General features: G+C 41.8%; 1 protein-coding gene across 2 annotated transcripts in view; it reads left to right on the top strand.

Annotated features, from left to right (window-relative positions):
* Astn1 (astrotactin 1) overlaps positions 1 to 24,376 on the top strand; it is a 331,275-nt gene that overhangs the window by 22,169 nt on the left and 284,730 nt on the right. The window lies entirely within an intron of this gene.

Below are 24,376 nucleotides of genomic sequence, written 5' to 3'. Positions count from 1 at the left end.
GAGCAACTTCAGCTTGTTGTCTCTGCCATGGGTTCTGGTACCAACCCCCACAGATGCTGATGGGCAACTATATGCAATTTTATAAACATCAGACCCATAAACTATAGCCAACTCAGTGTTCTGCTCTGGCTTTGACTTGTTTATTTTTTTATTTTTCTTTTATTTGTTGGGTTTGCATATCATGTAACAACTGCTGGTACTATAGGCATAATTTTTAAAGTATGTAATAGCAAAAAATCTGATAGCAATTTGATTACAGAGCTTCATGCCGACCATCTTGTTTAGAATTTGAACATTTCCTGGCAATTTGCAATTATTACTTTTATTGCTTCAAATAACAGTAAGCACAGAATAAATATGGCCAAAGGAGCCATCTTAGAGGATATCTCCATAACCATTACAGCTGGAGTTCATAGTGCAATGGTAATAGCAGTTTTTATATTCTGGTAAAGACCGATGCCCCCTAGATGCGTGAGGGGTACTCATTCCTCCTGAGAGAGAAGGTAGGATATGTAGGAAGTACTTTATTTCATGTGGACTTTAATCTGACACTTAACTGCCCTGTTGGGCAATTTCATATAGTCATATGAGAAAGTGTAGCACATAGCTGTGCCTTGGTTTTTGTGCCAAGGTGGCATTTGCAAAAAATACTTTTTGTTGAGCTCAAGTGTACCTAATGAGTATCACTTTTCTTTTCTAACTGACTTCAGAACTAATGAAAAGGCAGTGCCATGAGCCAGCAGGTGGAAGTGAATACACCACATTTATCTGAGAAAGTTATGCCAGCATACAAGGCTTTGATATGGCCCAAAAGCTTGCTTAACATTTTGTCAAAATAAAATTCACCCCTACAAGTGTCAGGTCTCCTTGGACACAGTGCTAACCCTTTACAGCCTGCAGAGGCAGAACAGAGAAGTATATACTTCAGGAGTATAGACATTAAAACAGAGAGGAGCAGAAGGGATGCTTCTTTCCCATCGCCACCGGTCAGATAGAGTTCTCTTCTTCTCATGATGAGCACAAAGGTACCAAAGTCTGTGGTGATAGTAGGACTTCCAGGATAAGGAAGGCTCCACACAGCCTCACTGCTCCCCGCTCCATACGCAGGGTCCTATGCTAAGTGCACTAGGTCCATTACTTGCAGAACCACTACTACAATATTAGGAAGTAAGTGGGTTTTTTTGTTTTTTGTTTTTTGTTTTTTTTTAAATTGTGTGAACTAAGGCTTATATGGTAAGTAGTTTCACGAAGAACACACAGCTAAGGAAGTAGTGAACAAAACTCAACTTGAGTTTGCCTGACCCCCAAACCTCTGGTGTCCAGAGAACAGTGTGTGATCCTACAGGTCTTTGGCTTATTAGCCTTTATTTCTCTTTTCCACATGATTGGATGTAATGCCCTGTCTTTATTTCACCATCTCCTTAAGAGGAAGACCCATCTTGGCTTAGATGAGCTAAGTCACAAGGAATAGACAGTAAATTACACTTAACCAACACACGGGTAGCATGCCCAAATGAATCCAAATGTGGATGAAGGGATAAACACTTATCATGTAGATAACAAAATGTGCCCAGGGGTTTTTCCAAACTATCCTTATCTGTGAACTGCTAGGTGACAGATTAGCTTTCTTTTCTTTTCTTTCTTTGGTTTTCTGAGACACAGTTTCTCTGTGTAGCTTTGCTATTTTCCTGGAACTCACTCTGTAGTCCAGGCTGGCCTTGAACTCACAGAGATCCGCCAGTTTCTGCCTCTTGAGTGCTGGGATTAAAGGCATGCGCCATCACTGGCCAGCTTTTTTTAGCTTTATTTTTTATAAAGTGGTAAATCAAGTCATACATTTAGAAGATTATTTCACTCATGTATGTATCCATAAAACATTGTATGATGTCTACTGTGTGCCAGGAAAGTCAGAGATAAATTAGGAGGATGTTCTGATGGGACAGGCGATATTGGTCATGTGGTTCAGGCCCACAGGTCCTACACATAACCACAAATTGAAGTCAGCAAGATTTTAATGTTTGGGGAGCCATGGTGGCTTTCAAGAAAATTCAGTTTTCATCACTGTAACATTCTTTTTATAAAAACACATCCACTGTAGCAGTATTATAATGCTAGACTCCACTCATCCATCCATTCATCCGTTGTTGTATACATTTGATTCTCTGGTTCAGCTGCTATGGGGCTGCATTTTAATATTCTCTTTGGTTGGAGCCAATTGGACACATTTTTTTGAGGTCAAAGTGGTGGTGTTTGGGGGATGTTTTCACTCCTTTCATAGTGAGATGACTTACCTTTTAGGTGATAAGTAACCGTGATAAAGTTGTAGACCTGCTACTGGACTTCCACTGTAATCCTCCACTTACAAACTAGGACAGTAATGGCGTCAGATAAATCCTGAAGCTCACCAGCACTTTGCATTTGATCCTAAGAGACTTTGTGACTTCCAATGCTCTCAGTCACTGCCATGGATCTCTGCTGTATTAGAACTATGTGTCACCCAAGACATCTCTGACTTGAGCTTCTGCTCAGGACCTGTAGTCTCTAGTCCTGACCTGCTTCACATCATGTCACTCTTTCTGGATCCTACAAAGGTCACAGTGAGTCCTTCTCTCTCATAAAGTCCCTTCCACCATAACTGCCCAGGCTTATCTAGGTATTTGTTACCCCAAAGCCCACAGTTCTTGTTATTGAATTTGCATAGTTTTATAATACTTATTCATTTTGTCCCAAACTATACACTCATGTACAGTAGATACTATTTCTTAGGTGTCTTTTGTAAGAGAACTTGCTCCTGCTAGAGCCTAGAACAGTATTGTGCTCATCCCAGAAACTCAGTGGATAGTCATAGAATAAATGAATGAGAGTCACGAAATCCTGAGCTCTGTCTTGTTAACTTGTACCAGAAACAGCTTTTCAGTGGACTGTTCTTTCCTTCCTTGCTTTTCTGCATAGCAGGGTGGAAAGAACAAGGGCTTTAGTGTCAGAGAATCTGCAACTTATTTTAAGCAGCCAGAGCCACCTAACTTCCATGCAAAGCGCTCTAACTTGAGTTGCTTTGTCTGCATAGAGAGATAGCACTTTGCCCATAAGACTGCAGGAAATTGTCTTTGCAGGAAGCTGGCACAGAGTTTGGCAGCAAGAACATTCCCCTTCTTGCTCCTCTCTTGGCCTCCACTCAGACTTCCTCCTCTTCTCTGTCTCCTCTCAGGTAGTTCCCAAGTGCCCTTTCCTTTGCAGTTCAGTGATATCCTGATTAATGAAGGCTTTCTAAGGAAGCCCAGCTTGGTGCGAACAAACTCACAAAAACCCCCTCTAAATCTTCTGAAGCAGAGCTGTCCGGGTGCATTAGCATGACAAAACCTCCTCAGGACACAGCTATTTGTCCCAGTCCAGTTGAAGGTGGAGCCATGTTGGCTCAGCAAAATGACCAACTGTTCTAAATATATCTGGGGCTGCAGCCTCTTCTCTCTGCAGCCTTGTCTTTTCATTGCCTTGCCTCAGCAACCAGAGGTTCCTCAATGACTTCTCCTCCACCCTCATCACAAAAACTGGAGGACCTCATCTCATGAATGTTCTTCCACTCACAGACTGTGGTTGAATGTGAATGAGTTTTAGCCTGTGTAATACCCACCCAGCAGTTGTATTTTAAGCCTTTTATTTCTGTGGTGAAATAAGAAGATGTATCCCATGATAAGTGATATCAGCATAGGAAGCAGAGAGATTTTATAGGGCAGGGAAATTCTACAGTCCCAATCTGCTCACTCTAAAGCTGACCTTGAATGGAAGCCAGATTTATTTAGCCGTTTTAAGGTGAGAGGGTATATTAGCTCAGAAGAGCCATCTCTCTCTTTCTTAATAGCTGGATTCCTTCCTGCCCTGGGAATTGTTGACCTGGGCTTTGTTTCTGAAGCTTGTTTTGGTTGCTGAGAGGTGAAATGACACTACCTTATCATCAGTAGCCCCTTGCAGCCTTTGGAGGATTCTATTCTTGTCATTGGTACCTGGAAGGCACTTTCTTCCTCCCTGAGTGCTGCTGGTCTCTTAACCTTGCTCTAACTTTACCCTCATCATTTTCTGTTCTAAGGCCCATAGATACATGCTTTATGTTTTCCAATAGACTAGATGCTGTTTTAGTTAACATTTCATTTATAGGCTTTCTATCCTATGAAAATCACCATCAATCATAGCAAACAGAAAGGTGTATTGGAGAGAACATTAGACGCAGGAGACCCAGGTTGGTTCAGTTTGACTGCACAGAAATCACTGGTCCTAAATGTTTTCTAGACATAACTTTGGGTATTTGTTATCCAAAGGCAAGCCTAAGCCTTCATTGACCTTGATAATTTGTGCTGTTGACAGCCAGGCTTGGTTCAATCTTTACCCACCTCCCCATCTTCCGTACCCCTCCATATTGCTCCATGCTGACTCAGGGTGACTGTGACTTTGGGCAAGTCCATTAGTCTCTATGGACTTTGAATATAATGATGACACTGGAGTGGGTCTATCTCATGCTGGTCATTTATGGATCTATGTTTGACAGTCTTGCCTCTAGGAACAAGTCTTTCAAAGTAACATTTTTGTTCTATAATAACTGTGCCTATCAGGTATCTCTGAACTATTTTTTCTCTTTTGTCTCAAACCATTTCCATCTTAGTTCACAATGTCGATGGCTGAGAAAAAGCCTGTGATTTTTCCATCAGGTGTGACTTTCTGAAAAGGACCTGTACTCTTTAGTAAGAGATGCTGCATATTAGAGGCAGCCTGTGCCACTTGGTGTCTCCTCTTTCTGATCGCAGTTCTTTCAGTCCTGCTTTGAGTCTTCCTTCTTTTTCACCAATCCCTTCGTTTGCATAGACTGTCAACTCATCTTCGTTTATTTCACCAATCCATGCAATTATCAGTGTTTGTTTTGTGAAGCCAAATCCTTGTAGCTCCAGAACCAGAGCTTAGATCAACAATTCCCAGGAATGGAAGAAACCCAGTCTATGCTTTCCAAGTTGCCAATGCCAGTACATTCTAACTTGAGGGCAAGCAGGTTGTCAATGGGGTGATTTTTTTGCCACCCACTCTACAAGCAAAGAGTGTTTAGCTATGGTTAGAGACATATATTGTCACAAGTGTATAATAGCTAGACCAGCAACAAAATGAACATCCTCAAATGCTCAGTGGCCACAATAAAGAATGATTAGGTCCAAATTGTGAAATAGTGCCAAGGTTGGGATATCCTGGTCTAAGCATTTCTGATACCCTCGAAATAAAATCCTAAATGTTCCTTTCCATGCGCACAGGATGTAGCATAGTGTTGCATGCCAAGTGAAGAAAGGCGTTATTCATTATGATTTGACTAACTTCTGGGTAGGTGAAGATAGCAATCATGGTTCAGAACAGAATTCAGTTGTGTTGACATCTCACAGGCAAATCCAGGAAAATGAACGGAGAGGTCTGACCAAATCTACAGTGCTAGTTTATATGATACTTTGATACAGAGAATGTTCTATGGGGCTATTAGTCAAACATCATAAAAAACGTAGGAGCTGGAAGCTCTCTAGTTGAGCTAAGTTCAAAATAGGTCGTTCCACATGAGAAGAGCCACAAAGACTCTAGCGATGACTCCTGAGGCCTTGTATGATGGGGCTGTCTTAGGAGACTGAGCAGGCATAACACTAAAAGAAGATGGAACTGAATTTGGTAGCAAACTTCAGCTATGACACATCTTCTTAATGGCAATAGTGATGCTTTCTTTAGAAGCCACTGAGTCTCATAGTCATTTTGGTTTATTTTATAATTCTCAAGTTAGAGCTGGAAATTCTCCATAAACTTTGGATGAAATATTCTAGAACAATGCTTGTAAAACTTTAATGTGCTATGAGTCACCTGGAGAGACTGTAAAAGAAGTGCAGTCTTTCCTTTGGTACTTATGGGTGGGGTACCGAGATATAACATTTCTGACAAGCTGTAGGTGTTAGCTATGCCCTTGGGCCATGAGCATATCTTGCATGACAAAGTTTTCGAATGTTTAAACTTGAAAGGAATTTTTAAGGTCATTTAACCCAGGCCTGTATTTTATAAAGGGTGAATGGAGACTCAGCTACAGTCACAGACAAAACATGGTAAGTTGACAGCCAGGCTTGGTTCAATCTCTACCACCTCCCCATCTTCTGTACCCCTTCTTATTGCTCCATGGCTTTTGGAAGTTCACACAATGATGATGGCCCTTGACTGTAGTACTTGTGAATTTTGTAGCTGAAGCAGGCCCTTATCTCAAAGCTCCTCTCATTTGAATGTCAATAGCTACTGTGTGTAAGATGGTTCCTGCTGTGTGGTGCCTTTAAGAAATGAACTTGAGTAACACCTGAGGATTGACTGGGTGGACCAAAGGCTGCCAGAAACTGGAGTAGAGCTACTGGTAGGATAATCAGGTGCCATTTTTGTTTGATGAATGCACACCCCTTTGAAAGGGTCTCTAATCTTGGTTACAAATGATCCCAATACCCTCCTATCTGGTTTTGTGCACTCTTGATGGAAGGAGACACACAGAGTTCATGGAAACTCACATTCCTCACTGCTGAGAAACAAAGCAACAAAGCAATAGAGTCCTGTGGCAGGAAGCACATCTACCTGCCTCCCCGCAATCCTGGGTTTAGCAAAGGTTCTTGGAATCCCATGAGCAACACTTCTTCAATATTGCATTTGAAGACTGCAAGGAAAAAGTGGAGGGAAAAAGAGGAGACCTGTGCCTTCATTTCCTCAACCTCTTCATTATTAATCTGCTCCAGTGCCTTCCCGGGCCTCTTGTTCCTCATCAGATTATTGTTATAACTAACTTCTTACAGGATGGTTATTAATGCATTCTTGCCACTTCTTTGCATTCTGTAGCAACTCTCAGCAAGGTTGTTTTTTTAAAACTTAGGGGGGAAAATCAATATTTTAAGCTATAAAGACCCATTGTTTTTCGCTGGAGTTTTCTTTGAAGATTTGTGAAGTCTTGAGACAATAAATTTCCTTCATATCCCTTTAAAGCATTAAATAGGATAGCTCTTCTCATTGTCCTTTGACAATGAGAAGAAAAGCAGTTTAGTGTTTGCCCTAGTCACTCCTGTGTGTGTGTGTGTGTGTGTGTGTGTGTGTGTGTGTGTGTGGCAGAGGGGGTGAGATGCGAGGTGGGGGTGATGTTGGCTCAAAGCAAGAACAAAAATCCTTTGCGATTCTTCACTAACCGAGGTGAAGTTGATTCCTGTAGTATACTAGACAGAGCTCCAGGGGTGGGAGACCAGTGTGCTCTAACAAGATCAGCACTGGAAGAGCTGATTAGGCCCCTGTGATGGAGCAGGAGTGGATAATGAGTGGTGCAGAGGTCAGCTAGGTGCTGCTTCTTTGTGGGCCCGTGTTTCAGAAGCAAGAAGGCACTCAGTGAAATGAAAACGTAACCCACTTAGTGTTGATGAAATGACACTCTTAACGTTTACAATCCATTACTAATCTGCGCATCTCAGACTCCTTGGAAGCACAGAGGCCAGCTGCGTACAAGGCATGATGAATTCTGCAGGTGTTAGCACAACAGATTGCAACTTGGGGATCCAGAGATCTGTGCCCTCTTTCCTGCCACTGTTATGTAAAATAAATAAAGGTATCCAGCACGCACTCCTTGAATGACTAATATATACAATCCATGGTCTTAGGTAAAGAGGTTCTGTTTCCTTGACATCTGATGTAAACATTAGCTAAATAAATCAGAGTGTGAAGGAATATAAGAGTCAAGGCAGATGCAACCTGCTCTTTCTTCTCACAGAGATTTCTTAAGCACAGTCTTAAGCAATATAGATCTGTCCATGGGTGTTGCTCTTTTTCTACTTCGAAAATAAAAATGAGCCAGACTTTTACAAGAATAACCTATGAACTCTCCCATTCCCATCCTTTCTCATCTATTTGTACACAAAGAGAAATGCTTACCTACAAATTAGGTAGATGTTTAAGTGGGAAATCATTCTATTAGCTGGGCGGTAGGTAATATAATAGCTTTAGTTTTTGATCTGATGGCATTAAATGTGCAAACATTACTAATGAAAAATGTATGGCCCCATCCCTGCCCTATCATTATGCTTTGGGCATTTTAATCCATTACTAGATGAAGAGATGGAAGAAACAAAGTGTGGTACTGGAATGCCATTCAAGCCCACCTGGCACAGGGACTTTGCATGTAAAAGAAAATAATTTCAACTTTTTCAAAATAAAAATCTCAAGTTTTCTAAAGCAACACGGTGCTGTGGAAAGAGAAAAGCTTAAGCAGCGTGTGCAGACAGACTTGCTTTGAGCTCCATCACAGGAGATTGGTACCCATTTGCTCTGAGCCCAATTTTTCTTTTGACCACTGGGAATTGACAAAGAACAATCCCACAGTCGTTGCTTAGAATTTCTTCTTATTCTGATTATTCTTAGATTACTGCTTGCTGACATCTTTGCAGAAACCTTAATTGGACAGGATCCACCAGGATAAGTTGCAACATCTAAGAATGATTCTGGGGTGTTAGAACCACTCTAAATGCTGTCTTTGGAAGGCTAGCTGAAACTGATTCTCCTGGAGAATCTTACCTAAGCTAAGCCCTCCAGAAAGGGAGACTGCCGTCATGGGACTATCATCCTTCTCTTTTTATCCCCTTCTCACTCTGAGTATGAATATCCATTAACACTCATGACTCTGCTTGGGAACTGCATGAGCAAATGTGTGATTCCAGGTCTTCAGTGAACAGCTTTGTTAGCTTTACACCTGCTAAACACAGGCACTCTGCTGAGCAAACTGTAGACCATAGATCAAGGGAGGTACTAGGTAGCTTGCAAGGCAGGTACTAGGTGGCTCACAGAGGATTATAGTAGATTCCTTTATATCATGATCTTTAGAGTCATTGCTTGCTAGGGCCTAGCATGCACTCAGGTCTTGGTGGATCCAGGAATACTGTTTCTAGATTACCATCGGGGTGATATGTTGAAACTGTGATCTCAATGTAAATATGAGAGCCTGATGCTGATCTACAAGTATTGTCTCCTGAGGGGTAGGCTTAGAAGATATTGGGGTCAGCATGAAACATGAATGGGTTAACCCAACAATCAAAGTATGAGTGAAGCCACAGAATAGGGGAAGCCAACTACCATCACTCCTATCTGGTAACTTTGTTTGCTTCTCAGCATCTCTTCTTGGTAGTTATTGAGTGCAAATAGAAGATTAGAAGGTACTGGTGGGCAACCTGGAACTGAAAGGTAGGACCACCCCATCCCACCCCAGTGTGTAGTATATGCATGTGTATGTACATGTGTGTGTGTGTGTGTGTGTGTGTGTGTGTGTGTGTGTGTGTTTATTCCCTATTGTATATATATAAATCTCTACATATATGTATCTATGATATAATAATATGTATATATCTTCTCATTGAACTTGGAACTGATAAATTCAGCAAAAGTATCTAGGCAGCAAGCCCTAGGAATCCTGTTGTGTGCTCCCCTGGCACTAGCATTGAAGGCATTGCACACTCGGCTTTTACATGCCTGCTAGTGACCTGAACTCAAGTGCTCATGCTTGTGAGGCTCCAGTTGAGCCATCTCCTCAGCCTGGGTCTTCTTAGCCAAGAGAAGAATAACATTTTCTATTTACAGGAAAATAGTTGATCAGATATGGGTTTGCTTTTATTAGCATGATTTTAGAAATTCAATACTTTCCCACCTCCTAAAACTATAAAGATGATGTGGAGTCACAGTATTTGTACAGAAAATATAGGGGAAATATACATAAACTATCTCTCTTCTTTTACTATCACTTCTAACTACTTAGAGTATTATGGTATACATAGTTTCAAATATTAATGTGGGCAAATCTTCATATTATTAGGACCTGAAAATAATGCCCCTTTGTGAACTCTGGAAAAGTGAAACATGGGTACACACAACTTACTGCTAACTTCTCAGGGCTGCACAGAGTTCGGGAGCAACATAGTCTCCCAGAACTTAGGAAGAATATCTGCTTCACTGTACCTGTCCAGTAGAATGAACAATATTCCTCCAACATGTGAGTGTAATGTACTTAATCCTGCCATTTCGATGTCTTTGCAATTGTATCCAATGCTGTTATGAACATCTTTGGTGAGAACTTTTTTTTCCCTATGAAATATCTGATTGTTTTCTTAGGATAGATTCCCAGAAGTACACTTACATACTCAATTTTAAAAAGTTATGATCATTATTTAAGTTCTTGGAACATATGGCCAAATGGCTTTCCAGAAAGGTAGTATTAATTTATGTTTCCAGAGAATTAGATGAACACATTTGGCTACTACACCAAAGGCAGACAGGGAACAAGTGTGGAATCAAGGACCATTTACACAGCTCCATCCACCTGGGAAGATGGACAAGAAGAGTTTCTGGTGACTTGAGGGGAGGTATTTTTAATAGGGTCTGAAAAGTGAAGTGTGCCATGCACTTTAATTAAAAAATCCAATAAGTGCAAACTGGATCTCAGAATATAGGAAAAAAGCTCTAGGAACCTGAAAAGTAAAGCTTTCTCCTACTCTAGGGACCCAACAGCCAGCAACTGCAAACCTCAGAGAGAATGCTGCATGCCAAGAGCTAACAGTAACCTTGTCTGCCTTCACCACTCAATGTCAAGCACTTTAACATGGACCGGGCTCACACCAAACTCTCTAGGTGACACTAATCCCTGATTTAATTACCCTTGGCAGTATGAGATGGGCCTTAACAAGCTACGGTCCCTAATGAGCTCCATCCCAGAGTTTTTTAGAGCCTTGACTTGAAGGGTGTGGTCCTTAACTTGGCTAACACTGTTAGGTACAGAAACCCTGCTTCCAGTTCAGAGACTGCAGTGTAAATGACAGGGCAGCATCCTGTGGCCTGCAGTGGTATATTTCTGAGTGGGGAGCTGACACTGAAAATTCTGGCACTACATCGTTGTGAAGAAGGAACCATGGAGACAGTTGAAGAGTGCCAGCATGTCCTGCTCCCATCTCTGTACACAGTGATTTATTCTGGGGACATGGACTATTTTTGTTGTGGTAGTTTGAAAGTCTCTATTAGCCTCTCCTATGGCTGGAGTGAGGATGTATCTCCAACTGCTCTGGAGTGAGGGCCTAACCTTTGAATGAAGGTTACAGGGGACTGTGAGAGCAACGTCTGGTTTCACCTCATTTAACTGAGGCAAGATTGCTCCATTGAGAAATCAGCTTGAATGGAAGGAGGAACCACAGAAAAAAAGAAGATGTCAAAGAAATTTGAAAAATCAAGTTTACAAACTAATTTCACCCTGAATGAGATTTTATTCACAAGTTTTGTGACCTTGAGACAAAGCAATTCACTTTTATGAGCCCTGTTTCCTCTTGTGTGAAATTCAATGGTGAGACCACAGGGTCCTTGTTTCCATTCAAAGATGAATGTATAAGGTGTTCCACCATAGGCAATGGGTTCAGTTTTGCTGACTCCCCACGGGAGGCCATACCTTTTCAGAGGAGGGGATGGGGGGAGGCTGAGGGGAGCAAGAGAGGGATGACTGGGGGATCTGTGGTTGGTATGTGGAATGAATAAAAAAATTTCTTAATAAAAAAATCAAAGATAAATTACAAGGAGAGGATGTAGCATAGCTAATGCATCCTTGTGAATCAGGAATGCATGTGCTCATTCTCTCTCTCTCTCTCTCTGTGTGTGTGTGTGTGTGTGTGTGTGTCACTCCCTCTGTCCCTCTCCCTCCCTATCTTGTTGCTGTTTTTCTCTTTCTTTTTTTTTTCTGTTAGATTTTTCTCTGTGGAACAAATAGTTTGACTGCTTCTAGACTTGGAAGGCCCTTAACTACTTTCCATATTTGATGGCACCCTCTAGCCTTGCAAAACCCATTCATTCTCAAGACCTACTTCTATATGTTCCACATCCAAAGTTCTTCAACTGATTTTTAGGTTGACTTTGCAACATTCTTTACCTCTTCATGCCTGACAATGTCTTAGGTTTGGGTTCCTTATTTAGAGGTCACTCCAACTTGTGTGAAAGCAAAGCTTGTACATGTTTAGGACTTATATTCTTGGCTTTTACACATGTTTGTTGGTAATTTTGACACTGCCTAAAACTATTTAGGTTTGTTACTATGTTATGATTAATCCTACTGGGTTTGGGAATGGATGTCATTTGACAGAGTGCATTCCTAGTGTGTATGATGTCCTGAGTTTGGCCCCCAGAATTACATAAACCTGCCATGGTGATATGTGAGAGGCAGCCAGGGACACATGACAGTTGAGAGAGAGAGAGAGAGAGAGAGAGAGAGAGAGAGAGAGAGAGAGAGAGAGATTAATTTCACTATTTCTGAAATGTGGCATGATCCTTGAGTTATCTGAAGATGATATCATCTTTCTTAGAGCTCCCTGATACCTCTGACAACTTTGACAATCAGAGGCTTATTCTGCTTTCTTCTTAGATTAGTCACACTTCCTTTTTGATTATTTGTCATATCCACATTTCATGTCTTGGTCTCATATTATCCCCAGAGCAGAGGAGCATAGTTGCTCTAGCTGGAGGTCCGTGCCCTTCACAGACATCCCTGGCTCCGGCTGCTAGTGCTACCAATTTTCATTCATTCCGTAGAATGAAGTAACTCTACCTTAGGGGCTCCCAAAGGGGACTAGTTTTCTGAACCTTTCAGATTCCCAGGACCACAAACTGTTGAAATTACAGGAAAGAGGGATGGATGTGAGGAGGAGCATCAATGACTCTCAGCTGCTTCTTCTAGATTGTGACTTGGGAGTCATTTACAGAACCTCATATTTGGTGTGTATACCCCTGAAGAGTCATGCACCAACTTCAAAGACCTCAATGGGTGTTAGATCTTCAAACCAAGGAAAAGAATATTTTTAGGACTGTGCACTTGCTTGAAAGTAACTCACTCTTTTTTAAAAACAGTATTATGTGGACAATTTGAGGGTAACAACCTTAACTTTAATGATTTTGGGGTTCCTAGAATGTTGAGTCATTTAAATCAACATTAAATGTGGTTTGCAGTCTTTGAACTTAGCCACTAAAAGCCTACTGCAAGGCATAAGATATGTCAGGGGCATGATGAGAGAGTCTGGGGAGAGCATAGCCTATGGAGCTAAGGCATAATCTCCAAAGAGGCTTATGAAAAATAGAGAAATGGAGACTCTTTTGTTTTAATTTTTATCCAGTTCTTCCAAGTTATGAATCCCCTTTACAAATATGTTATTTGCTAAAATTTATCTAGTAGCAGATAAAATAATAAAATTATAGAAGTAAAAACTTATCTTTTCCACAGGGTTGTAATTAAGAAAAAAATGAATCCCCTGAAAAAATCTGCTATTATATTGAATGAAACCTACATTTGAATTATTATTATTTTATTTTATTAGAATGTGGTGACTGCTATACTAGGGCATTACAAGCTACTATTTGTAGAGAAATCGTATCTCTCTAGTATAAAGGTCATTTTCCCTTGGTGCATAAGTTGACATGAAAAATTGCATCTACAGCTAACATTTATGTTTTGAATCATATGCGTACAGGATGCTGTTGACCTGACAAACTGTTTAAATAAATCATCAAAATGAGATGCCATCCATCCAGCACTTTTGAAGGAACTTGAAGTAGAATTGCAAAACCATAGGCCAAATACATCAGATACCCCAGGCTTGAGAAACTCAGTCATTTGATTGCTTGTGCAAGTGTGCAAGGCAGCCAAGGGTACAGAATGGCTCTCTGGACCTTCAGATCACGGATCAATCTCCAGTCCTTCTGTTTCAGGAGAGAGGTGAAGCATTTACAAAAAGAAGGGCATTTAATGTACGCACATATAAAACCATACCCAGAGTGGACGGCTCAGATAGTGGTTAGAGTCTGGGCTTCATACCCAGGCAGATACAAAGAACAAGGTATGCAAGGACTTCTTGATCATGCAGAAAGCCTGAGTGAGGGGAGAGGGCTGGAAAGCACTATGGCATAGATGATGAACTGGTTTAGATGTTGAAGAGAATAAATGTGTACTTCTTGGAATAAGAATCATTAACCATGAGGTCTTATAGAAATCACCACTTCATATATTTTTAATTTAACATTTTAATATTTCTGTAGGATAGAGAGATCATAATGAAATTTCTTTAGTGTGCAATTGACATTAAACTCTTTTACATACAGTTATATCAAGCCAATAGAAATAAATTTTGTAATTGCTAGAGAAAGTTATACAAGAGTTGAAGGATACCTTTCTTAAAAAAAATAAAATAAAATAAAAGTTCCCTTTTTACAATCAGATAAGCACTAGTTTTTTTCTTGGAATATCTCATGGTTTATGCTCTTTATTTGGCATGAAATATATGATGGCCTGAGACTGTTATTTATCCTTTTCCATGTACTGATATCTTGAATCATTAGTAACATTGACACATTCCTGCTGGGATTGCAAGAACCATCTTCTCAACCACTAGCTTCTTGGTGACATTTTGATGTTTATTTTAGTTCAGATTTCTCAGAAAACAGAACTTGTGACAAGACTTCACTCTCATTGCTACAACCCCAAGAGTGAGGAGAAATGCATCCATAAGGGAAGAGCAGAAGTGTCACAGGAACATAGCTAGCCACAGTGGCCACTGCTTCCGGATAGCATCAAGAAAACTGAGTGGTCACTTGGCATGCACACTTATTCTGAAACACAGGGATCTTTAGAGAGGACTAAGCACTCCTTTGAGCTTTGGAGTAAAGGGAATGACATTGCTGGTCCTCAGCCCCCTCCCTTCTTCCTGTTTCCCTTTGGTCCTTTATTATCTCCTCTGCTCTTCTGGGTCATACCATCTTCCCCTGCAGGACCACTCAACAAGTCAGATCTTAAGCCCTAAAGCACGGTGCCATATCTGTTCTGAAGGTTTCAAGAGATATCGAGATATAAATGTGTTAGACTTGGCAATGTAGAGGGCCCATCACTCCCACGGAAGTGAACATTCCTAGGTAAAAATGCCATGCTGGTTCATGTCAAGAGAATTGGAGCAAATAGTCTCAGAGATGGGTATTAGGCCAAGGGAATGAGATAGGCATATAAGTAAGATGTATCTGAAGAGATAATGTTGACAGTTATGGTGGTGGTGGTAGTGATGATGACAATGATTAGAAACAAGCAAGGAGGTAAACAAACAAACAAACAAATAAAAATTCTACCAGTAAGAAATAGAGCCACAGAGAAAGCCAATAAGAATCCACAAATAGGGGCTGGGGATTTATGTAGATCAGGTGGTATAGTTCTTACCTAGTGTATACTAAGCCCTAGGTTCAATTCCCCAGGACCACATAAACCAAGGTTACCTCTAATTCCAGTGCTTGTGAGGTAGAGAGATGAGAGGATCAGAAGGTCAAGGTCATGTTCATCTACATTGTGAGTTGAGGCCAGCCCAAACCATATGAAACTTTGTCAAATAAAAAAAAAAAATAACAGATGCGAGAAAATTTGAACGTAACAGTTGGATATAGACTTGCTTATAATAGCTTGGGGTATTAGAAATAAAAGGCACACATTAAAGCTTGAAGGAAAGAATTAATTTAGGAGAAATGAAAGGGGTCCTTATTACTAAATACAGCAGGTAATAAACACATGAAAAATTACCCTTATAAGTGATACTGGCAGAAAATACAAGTTGGATGAAGATTAATTTAGGTATATTGTATTTTATGGAGACACTATCAGCTGCCATGAGAAAACTCAGGAGTGTTTTGGGGACCAGTCCTGACCTTTTAAGATTGAGGTCACCAAAGACCATAATGTCTGCCAGGTATGTGCTTGGTGTTATTTCCAGTGACTGAATATTGCTCTGAATTGACCATTGGTCTGAGCCAATCTAGAGTGTTTTTGCATTCCTGTATTTATCATTAACACCCAGCGTTCTTTCAGAGCCACCCCCCTCCCAGAAAGGGAGGAGCTGTGACTGTGTCAGAATTATTGTCACCACTTCCAGGTAAGCGCCCAGCATTCCTAGGAAGGATGATGTTCACATTAAGGACCACTCTGCCTCTGTCAATATTCAGTCTGTTAGCATTTAATTCTCCTCTGCAAACCAGGGAGGAATTAAATGGGCAATCAATCCACTTGATCTCTGCCTAGTCATTTGAAACACAAATATAAAATACATTAGTTTCATCACACTCGTTCTGAACTCTAGTTCGTTGCCTAAATTAATCTCTGTACTTGGATTCTCTTCTCTGTGTTGTTTATTCAATCCATCCTCTGAAAAACTTAGGCCAATTTCCTCTTCTCCATAAAATCTTCTCTACCCACTTCATTCTTTGTGGCCCTATGCTGCTTTAAATCATTTGGCATTTATTGTTTTGCCATAAATATTCATCTGTGTGCTGCCTTGAATTGGTTGCTATCTACTTTGTACATAGATGATGTCATCCTAACTCAATTTAAAACCCTGTTAGGAACAGGAGTGAGATCTCACAGTGTGAGCCTGCTCACACTCTCTCAACATCCAGTACCATGGCAGGCAGGCACTAAGTTGATGCTTGCTGAACACATCCTGAGTAATAAGCTTACATGGGACAGGAGCACATGGGCTGGCATCACCCAGGCAATGGCATAACAGGCAGTACTCTGTAGTTCCAAGTGAAAATGCTTCCTCATTGCTTTTGGATAATGAAAGCAGTCCTTAATTTTCACTGAGAGTAATAAAAGTTATTGCACCTTTTAGTGGTGCTAACTTAACTCCCTCTCCTCCTCCTTCTCCTCCTCCTCCTCCTCCTTTATCTAAACACGCTGGTGAATCCTAAAGACCTCTTAATTGATAATAAAGAAAACTTAATCTCCCACCTGATTTTTAAAAAGGCAATTTGCCAGCCTTATCTTTTTCCTTTGTTCCTCTGGACAGTGGCTTCTATGGTAGCTGTTAGCGAAGCGCTTTAGGCAATTTATATCAGATACAGAAATTCATCATTGCTAAGTTAATCCTGACTAAAACCAAGGTGATACTGTCTTTCCCCAAAGCAATATAGGGGCATGCTCACACCCTCACCAAAGCTCTACTGGAGTTTCAGGGTCCTTCTTTTCTCTGGTGATAAATTTGAGCGAGGAGCTCATGTGTAGTAGGCTAACACAAGCAAGTCTCTGTGGGAGAATAACTGGAGTCTTTTGGTCTCACATACACTGCTGAACGTTTTTCACTATCCTTCCAATACTTCTTGTAAGGATGAAATGAAATGAAAATATTAATGGGTGAAGTATTTGGGCAGATGAGACTAGTGGGTGCTTTGCTGACATGTTTAGAATCCTAGTCAGTATTCTGAACCGGGGCCTTTGCTTCAAGCTCATGTTTTTTGTCTAGCATGGAGAGGATGCTGAATTAGCACTCAGTGCTTCTTAGAAGGAGAACCCTAGTCCTCATGGTAGGAAGAGACAGGGCCGTGTTGGGGAAGCAGTTCCCAAAGCCATTCAATATTCAGATGTGTGCCTGAAAGGCTTCCTCGAAAACCTCTCTGTCGGAGAACAAGATTAAATGTCCTTAAATCAAACCTTTTACACAGCAGACCTGGCCCCTCCTAGGCAAGATGGAAATAGACTTAGCATTCTGGTGTTTCATTCTCTTTGCCTGGGACCACGAGTGATGAACACATTTTAGGCAACAAGCATTGGTTGCCTCGTCCCCTCCCTGAACCTTCACAGAGGGATGTGCTTCTTCCCTCTTCACTTCTGACTGGCAAGTGACACTGTGGTTAAGCCTGCCTGTGGCTACAGAGAGGGAGGCAGAAGCAGCTGTGTTAGGCATTCCCTGGAGGGTTGAGAGATGACCTTGCCTGGGAGCTGGGGACAGGTACTTCAGTCAGAATGATCCCTAGAGAGAAAAAGATTGAGGGCTCCAGAAGGGGCAGCCCAGGAGTGTTTTGATTCCAGCTCACTATCTCAGGGGCTCCTTTCTATCAGTCTTTTCCATAATTTATTGCAAGCAGTTGAGGAGACCTTTTGGATCCTGAACATTTCTGCCTCCAGTTCTTTGAAATAGGGAGGAAAGTTCCTGTCACCTCCCTTTCGGGAAGGCAGTGAATCTGATGAGTTAGGTAATGTCTGGGCAGAGTGCTGTCCACTGTGAGGTAAGGAGTATAGAGTGGCCAGATGGAAAAACAATTGGGCAGTGACATAAGGAGTTGGGCCTCCAGGGTGGGTGTTAGTTCCAGGCTCTGAGCTGGTTTTGGTCTGTGGAGCGATGCTAGGTGGGAGAAGGTGCTGCTGATCTTACTCCTTCACAATGTCTTGCATTGAGCACCTTTGACCTTGCAAGTTCAGACTCTGCCCTGCTGCCACATTCCAGGGGCAATCAAGTACATTGTTTGAGTTATCGCTGCTGCTCAGCTCCAGTGTGCCCAGGTAGTGCAGCTAATCGGGTTGATGGGAAGTGAAGACAGTTCTACTCTCTGCATTTTGTTGAGGGTGGCATCACAGTCTGCCTCTTGAAGAGCAGGAAAGACATGGCTCGTGTCACTTCTGATCCATGTCTCTTGCCTGCTCCCTTCTCTGGTCATCAATGTTAACCTATTGGGCTTTCTCTCAGTCACTCAGTAGCATCGGGTTTACCCTCACTGTTATCTCATTGCATCTCATTTTTTAAACCACTTTGGCAAGAGGAGAATGGGGTTTGGTAACTAACAGTAGGGTTCCCATCGCTCTCTCTTTTAACCCCATCACCCCAAAGCGCTCCAGGTAGCCTTTCTCCACTTTCTCCTTTCAGCATTTATGCCTTCTGCCTGTACCAAGAGACGAAGCTGCCAGTTTTGCACTAAGTGGGTCAGGAGGGCTTCTCTTTTCCTGCGTTTTTTCTCACCCTACCTACCGCAGCCCCTGAATGGCGTAGTGCCGTTAGCTCAGCTGCCGTCAGTGTTCCTGCAGCTTAGGCTCTTGGTCCCGGGAACCTCTGTCCTTGGCTAAATGTCTATCCTGCCACCACAAATCTGAGACACTTGAGAAGAAGAATGTGACGAGGAATGTGACGAAGACCCTCCCTGGAGACCTGTCTTCAGCAAATCATGAAACTTAATGCGAGAGCCCGTGGAAGCGTAGAGGAGGAGAAAAGAGGGGTGATAGGAATGTGACTTTCAGGAGTGACCTCTTGTGTGCACCAGGATGCTTTACCCCTAATGTTTACTCTAAACCTCATAAGGTGCAAAGGGGACACATAGTCATTATCTCTGTCCTTCATTTAAACAGAGGAACCTCGGGTTCTAGGATTGCAACTTCCCTAACAACACACAGTCATCAACAGACAGCTTTTTGCTCTAAGGCCACTTCTTTCCCATGAGATGAGGTTTGTTTTTTTGTTTGTTTGTGTGTGTGTGTGTGTGTGTGTGTGTGTGTGTGTGTGTACCCACTTTTAAGCCACCTTAAAGTTGCTCTGGGCCCATCCATCTATTTTTCCCTTCCGAGAAAACAGAAAATGGACTCTGTGTGTCCCTTGTTCAAGGTCACAGAGGTGGTAAGAGGAGCAAGGCTTTTCTTATTCATTTATGCTATGCCCTTCCTATAAAGCAGCCTACACTCCCTGTCAGCCTTTATAGGATGCTGATGTTTGGTGACACTACCTCTGCGATTTTTAAAATGGGAAGCCTTTAACTGTCATCACAGAGTGCACATGTGCCTCGTATGATGTTTATAACAAGAAACCAGCAATGGAAGCGGCAGCCGACTCAATACAACCAAACCTGACTGGTGGAGCATTTAATTCACGTTGCGATTTCCCTGAGCTGAAAATATTCCACACTGTTGAGAAGCGCCTACTTCCTAGCTCCATCAGCACACAGTCTAAGCCACACACAATGGCATGCACAGAGGGAACAGTGGGGTTGGATGAGCTGAGCTCAATTCAGAAGAGGGGAGGAAAAACATTGATACAGATTCCTACTGGAAGGAAGGGTTGTGGGCCAGAGATGTTTCCATGAGGCATAGCCTGAGTGCCGTAATCTGGTGGGCACCCCCTTGCTTGTGCCTGAACGTGCCACCTCAGTTTTTCCCATAGAATTCCAGCATTAGTAGGATAGGAAAGCTGAGGCAAATATCGGCTTTGTCAGGAAGACTGAAACAGAGGCTGTGTGAGTGAGATAGGAAGTGTGAGAACTCATTACAGAGAAAAGTGCAGTCTGTCTTCAATGGAGGGCCCTCCTTGTGTCTGGGAGTCATGAATATTGCATCAAAAGAATAAGCTTATTTAAGAGAAGGGAAAAGAAACACAGAAGCTGGGAGAATTAAATAACTCCGGGGAACTAGCCTCAGGAAAGGCTTTTCAGTTGATTGTGGAAGTGAGTTACTGTCAGGTTCTGGCCTGGAATTTTAGCTTTGTGTGAATCAAGATCAGGAGAACCCTCTTGGGATGTCTGAGGTCAGGAGAAAGCCTTTAGTGGTGATATGGTAGGCAGGGGTCCCCCAAACCAGTGGGGCTTCTCCATCAACCTCCTTACTTTTAATTTTTTATGGTGTTTTTATGTAAAAGCTTGCCAGTGGAGTCACTCAGGGAAGTAGGGGAATGCTTTCAGGGGAGTATTGTTGCAGCTTAGCATTTTAATATGGGTGCTTTTTGGTCCTGATAAATCCATGCTAAGTTGGAAGTATCATAATTTGAAAATGCATATAATACTCTCTCAGAGCAGTGTAGGCTAGCAACACAATGTACAGTCCTTTTCCCTGTGTGTGGGGAGAATCTACTGTTTTTCTTCACAATCTAAGGGCTCAGTGACAGCTGTGGCTCACTGCTGGAACAGCATCACAGAGTTTTGTGCCATCTATCTCTAGCCTAGGGAAAGATGAGAATTCAAAATCTGAAGTATCATTTCCGTTGACTACATATTGTCTTCACACTATTACAAAATGAAAAAAAAAATCACAAGTTGAGCTTCTGTAAACTGGGGACAATTTGTGTTTGAATGAAACATCAAGCAGTCACTTAACAAGCATGTTTTTAGGGCCTGTCTAATGTGAGTTCATACCCAGGGGCTTCATAGTAGCTGCCGACCATGTGCTGCTACATTGCTGTTGCTTTTTGTGCAGAGTGGAGCAAATAACCACCAACAAAACTTTGCTGCTGAGAATGAGGAAGAAGCAGTTACTTGCATTCTTTATCAGGCCCTGACACAGACCCTTTGGGAATTATGTACCGTGACACTTGTCTTTCATGTGGGGGATATTTGGATGCTTGCAGTCTTCTTCCCGAACCTACTTTTGCCAGACTAAGTAGAGCCTTTGCCCACATGCAGTTATAAAGGAGAGGGAAGATGCTATGATGGTTAATATGGATTGTCATCTTTAAAGGGCTAAGAATCAGCCAGTTGACAAACCTCTAGGCGCAACTCTAAGGGAGTTTCTCCACTGAGTTAGGGTAGGAAGACTCAATCTCACTGTTGGTGGCACCATTACATGGGATGCAGTCCCGGCTTGAATTAAAAAGAGAAAGTAAGGTGAGCACCAGTGTTCCTCACTCCCTTCCTGCTGAATGGAGGCACAATGTAGCTGCCTCATAACTCTACTATCATTATATCCCTGCCACAATGAACAATACCCTAAAACTGTGAGCTAAATAAACCCTTTCTTAAATTGCTTGTGTATATATGTGGGGGGGGTATTGAAGACAGCACCAAAAAAATAAGTAATACATATATAATCAGGATATACTTGGGGCAGTTTGTGTGATGCTGAGAATGAGGTAAAGAGGAAAAAAGACTAATGTCACCAGCAGAACCAAAACCAAACAATAAAATAAAAGGAAAAAATGGGAAGGAAGAGTGGCTTGGGAGGAAAGGAAGAAGGAGGAGGAACCAAAATATACTCTATGTTTCTGCAGCTTCTTTTGAGCTGAGTAAAGGCAGGGCTCTTTAGCCAGAGCCTCCATCCAGAACCTTGTTACCATGGCAACCTGCTTGTAGCCTACAAGGCTGTGACAGCCTACTCTGGAGTTAGTGCTGCTGAACTAGAAAACGTTACAGGAGAAGTTCAGTTTCCTGGATTATTAACATTGAAAATATACACAAAGAGTTCAGGAGTAACCTGTGAATTCACTAGCAAATGTTTCTCTCCCTTGGTATTAAACACAGATTCCGTGCATTTATTAAGTATCTACCAGACATCAGCAATGTGTAGTTTCTGGGGATCCAGGAGTGAATATAACAGAGTCCTTGGCACTCGTGAAGGTATGTCTGCTGTGGAGTTTTGATGAAATAACCCCAGGCAAAGGACCAAGGCTCCATACCCTCAGATCTCACTGCAGTGGATTTGTGCAGTGCTCAGTGAACACAGAGGAGGGTGTAGCTGACTCTCTTAGGGTGTTAGGAGGTCTTCCCAGGAAAGTTGACACTCGAGCACTAACACAGAGGAATGAGTAGGAGTTTTCAAGGTGAAGACTATAGGAGAGAGGATTCCTGCGGGGATAACATCATCAAGCAGAAGAGATACCCAATTATACATTTTGTTCCTGATATGTTTGTGTGTTCTCTACCCAGCATACTTGGCTCTCTTTGCGGCCTTTACACCCAGCTCTTGAAGGCTTTGCCTTAAGTGGTACTCTGTTCACTTGATTTCAGGTTTGTGGACTAATAACACTTGTCAACCCTTAGTAGGCCTTGACCACTACACTTGCTTTGGGGCCAAATGCATTTCTAACATGGAGTGGAAATGTAATTTTTAACATGGTGTTATGGGCACCAGAGAGTGGTCAGAACTGATTTTTAAAGACAGCTTGTAATTAAATATTTTTTAAAAGACTCCTGTTTGGAATACTTCCTCCTTAAAAATTTCACACCACTCATCTGCCTTTCCATGCAATGACTTTTTAAAAGAGAGAGACACTTCCCCTGAACTCCCGGCTTCCATCATGCTCCAAAGGATGCAGTGATTTGCATCCTGACACCAAGAATATAAAGATAAATGACTTCATTGAGAGCACTGGAGAGCAAGGCCCACCTCTGAAATGTTCCACAGAGCCCCCTAGGATCAATGCCAGTCATCTGTAAAATCTCCATGCATATTAATTGGTGATAATTGAAAAATAACACCCATCATCCTTAAAGAAGAAAATCATTGAAATCGATTGAGCACTTTTATGCAGACTATATTTTTATCACTTAGATCCATTAAATACTCAGACTGTCGACATCACAACCAACACCACTACTAATATAGTATTGATAAAGCTATAGATACTTAGTCGTTCATTCATTCATCCATCCATTCATTCATTCGACAGCTATATTGAACTGTGGTAGACATAAAGATAAAGATAAAGAACAAATCCTATTCTTGAGAATCTTATAAATGACTGTATATAGAAGAAAGGTCAGAGATGCATATGATACAAAGCAGAGTGATTGTTAAGTTAAATGAACATATTGTAGGGACACAGAGAAGAAGCTATTCAATTTGATGGGTGCCCACAAAAGAAAAATGGTACAGAAGAAGTAATACATAGAATTAGTATACACAGATGGAATAAATGATGTAGACTTTCAAAGAACAATGAGCTTTCCTTAGGTATAGAGGGAAGGACAAAGCAGACCAAGGCAACTGCCGGAACAAAGGCTGGTGTGGAGGTGGGGTGCCTTGGAGAGGCCTGGGGAATGGTGAAGGTCCACTGAGGGCTAGGCTACAGCAGGCATTTATTCTGGGAGAATCTTAATGCCATGCTAAGCAATCTGCACTTTATTTGGAGCTGGGAGATGTTCAACGTTGTTTAAAGAAGGAGTTGGTATGATTATGGTTATTTGTTGTCTGCATGCTCCCACTAAAGTATAAGTTTTGTAGCTGGGGGCTTTTGCCCACTTCATTCACTTCTGTAGCTCAGCTTACTCCAGTTAACTAGCTCACGGTAGGTTTTAATAGAGAACAACTGAATGGGATTCAGTGGGGCTTTAGAGTCGATTTCTGGTAATGATGTGAGAGTAAGGAATCGGGAAGACTCTCAAGGGAGAAAGCTATCACAGTAGCTCAAGAGATTGCCTGAAGGTGAAGGCAGAGGTGGCTGAAGACAGGAAAGGAAGATGTATGGACAGAAGGACAGCAATGTGCGCTGGGTGCCTTGGTCCCTGAGTGTCCAATATGCTAATTTTTCTCATGAAAGTGACAAGTCCCTGGCTGCCACTGACCTAAGACAGTGCCAAGGTGGAGCTGTCCCTTAGAGGGGGAAATAGAAGGGGTGCCGAGAGGAAGAAGGTGGCTTTGCTTTGAGAAAGTCTAATTTGGGAAATTCACTTGTATACTTACTTAAAGGGGAAATTGAGGAGGTCTCTCCTTCATGTGTCTCATTGTGATAGAAAGCCTGAGTTCAGGATGTGGGAGTTATTAGGATGGAGCTAATCATTAAAATGAGGGGAGTGAGGT

Source organism: Onychomys torridus, chromosome 11, assembly GCF_903995425.1.
Source record: "Onychomys torridus chromosome 11, mOncTor1.1, whole genome shotgun sequence".
NCBI classification, from domain to species: Eukaryota; Metazoa; Chordata; class Mammalia; order Rodentia; family Cricetidae; genus Onychomys; species Onychomys torridus.
Note: the sequence above shows the minus strand (reverse complement) of the source record. Positions and strands in the feature narration are given on the sequence as shown.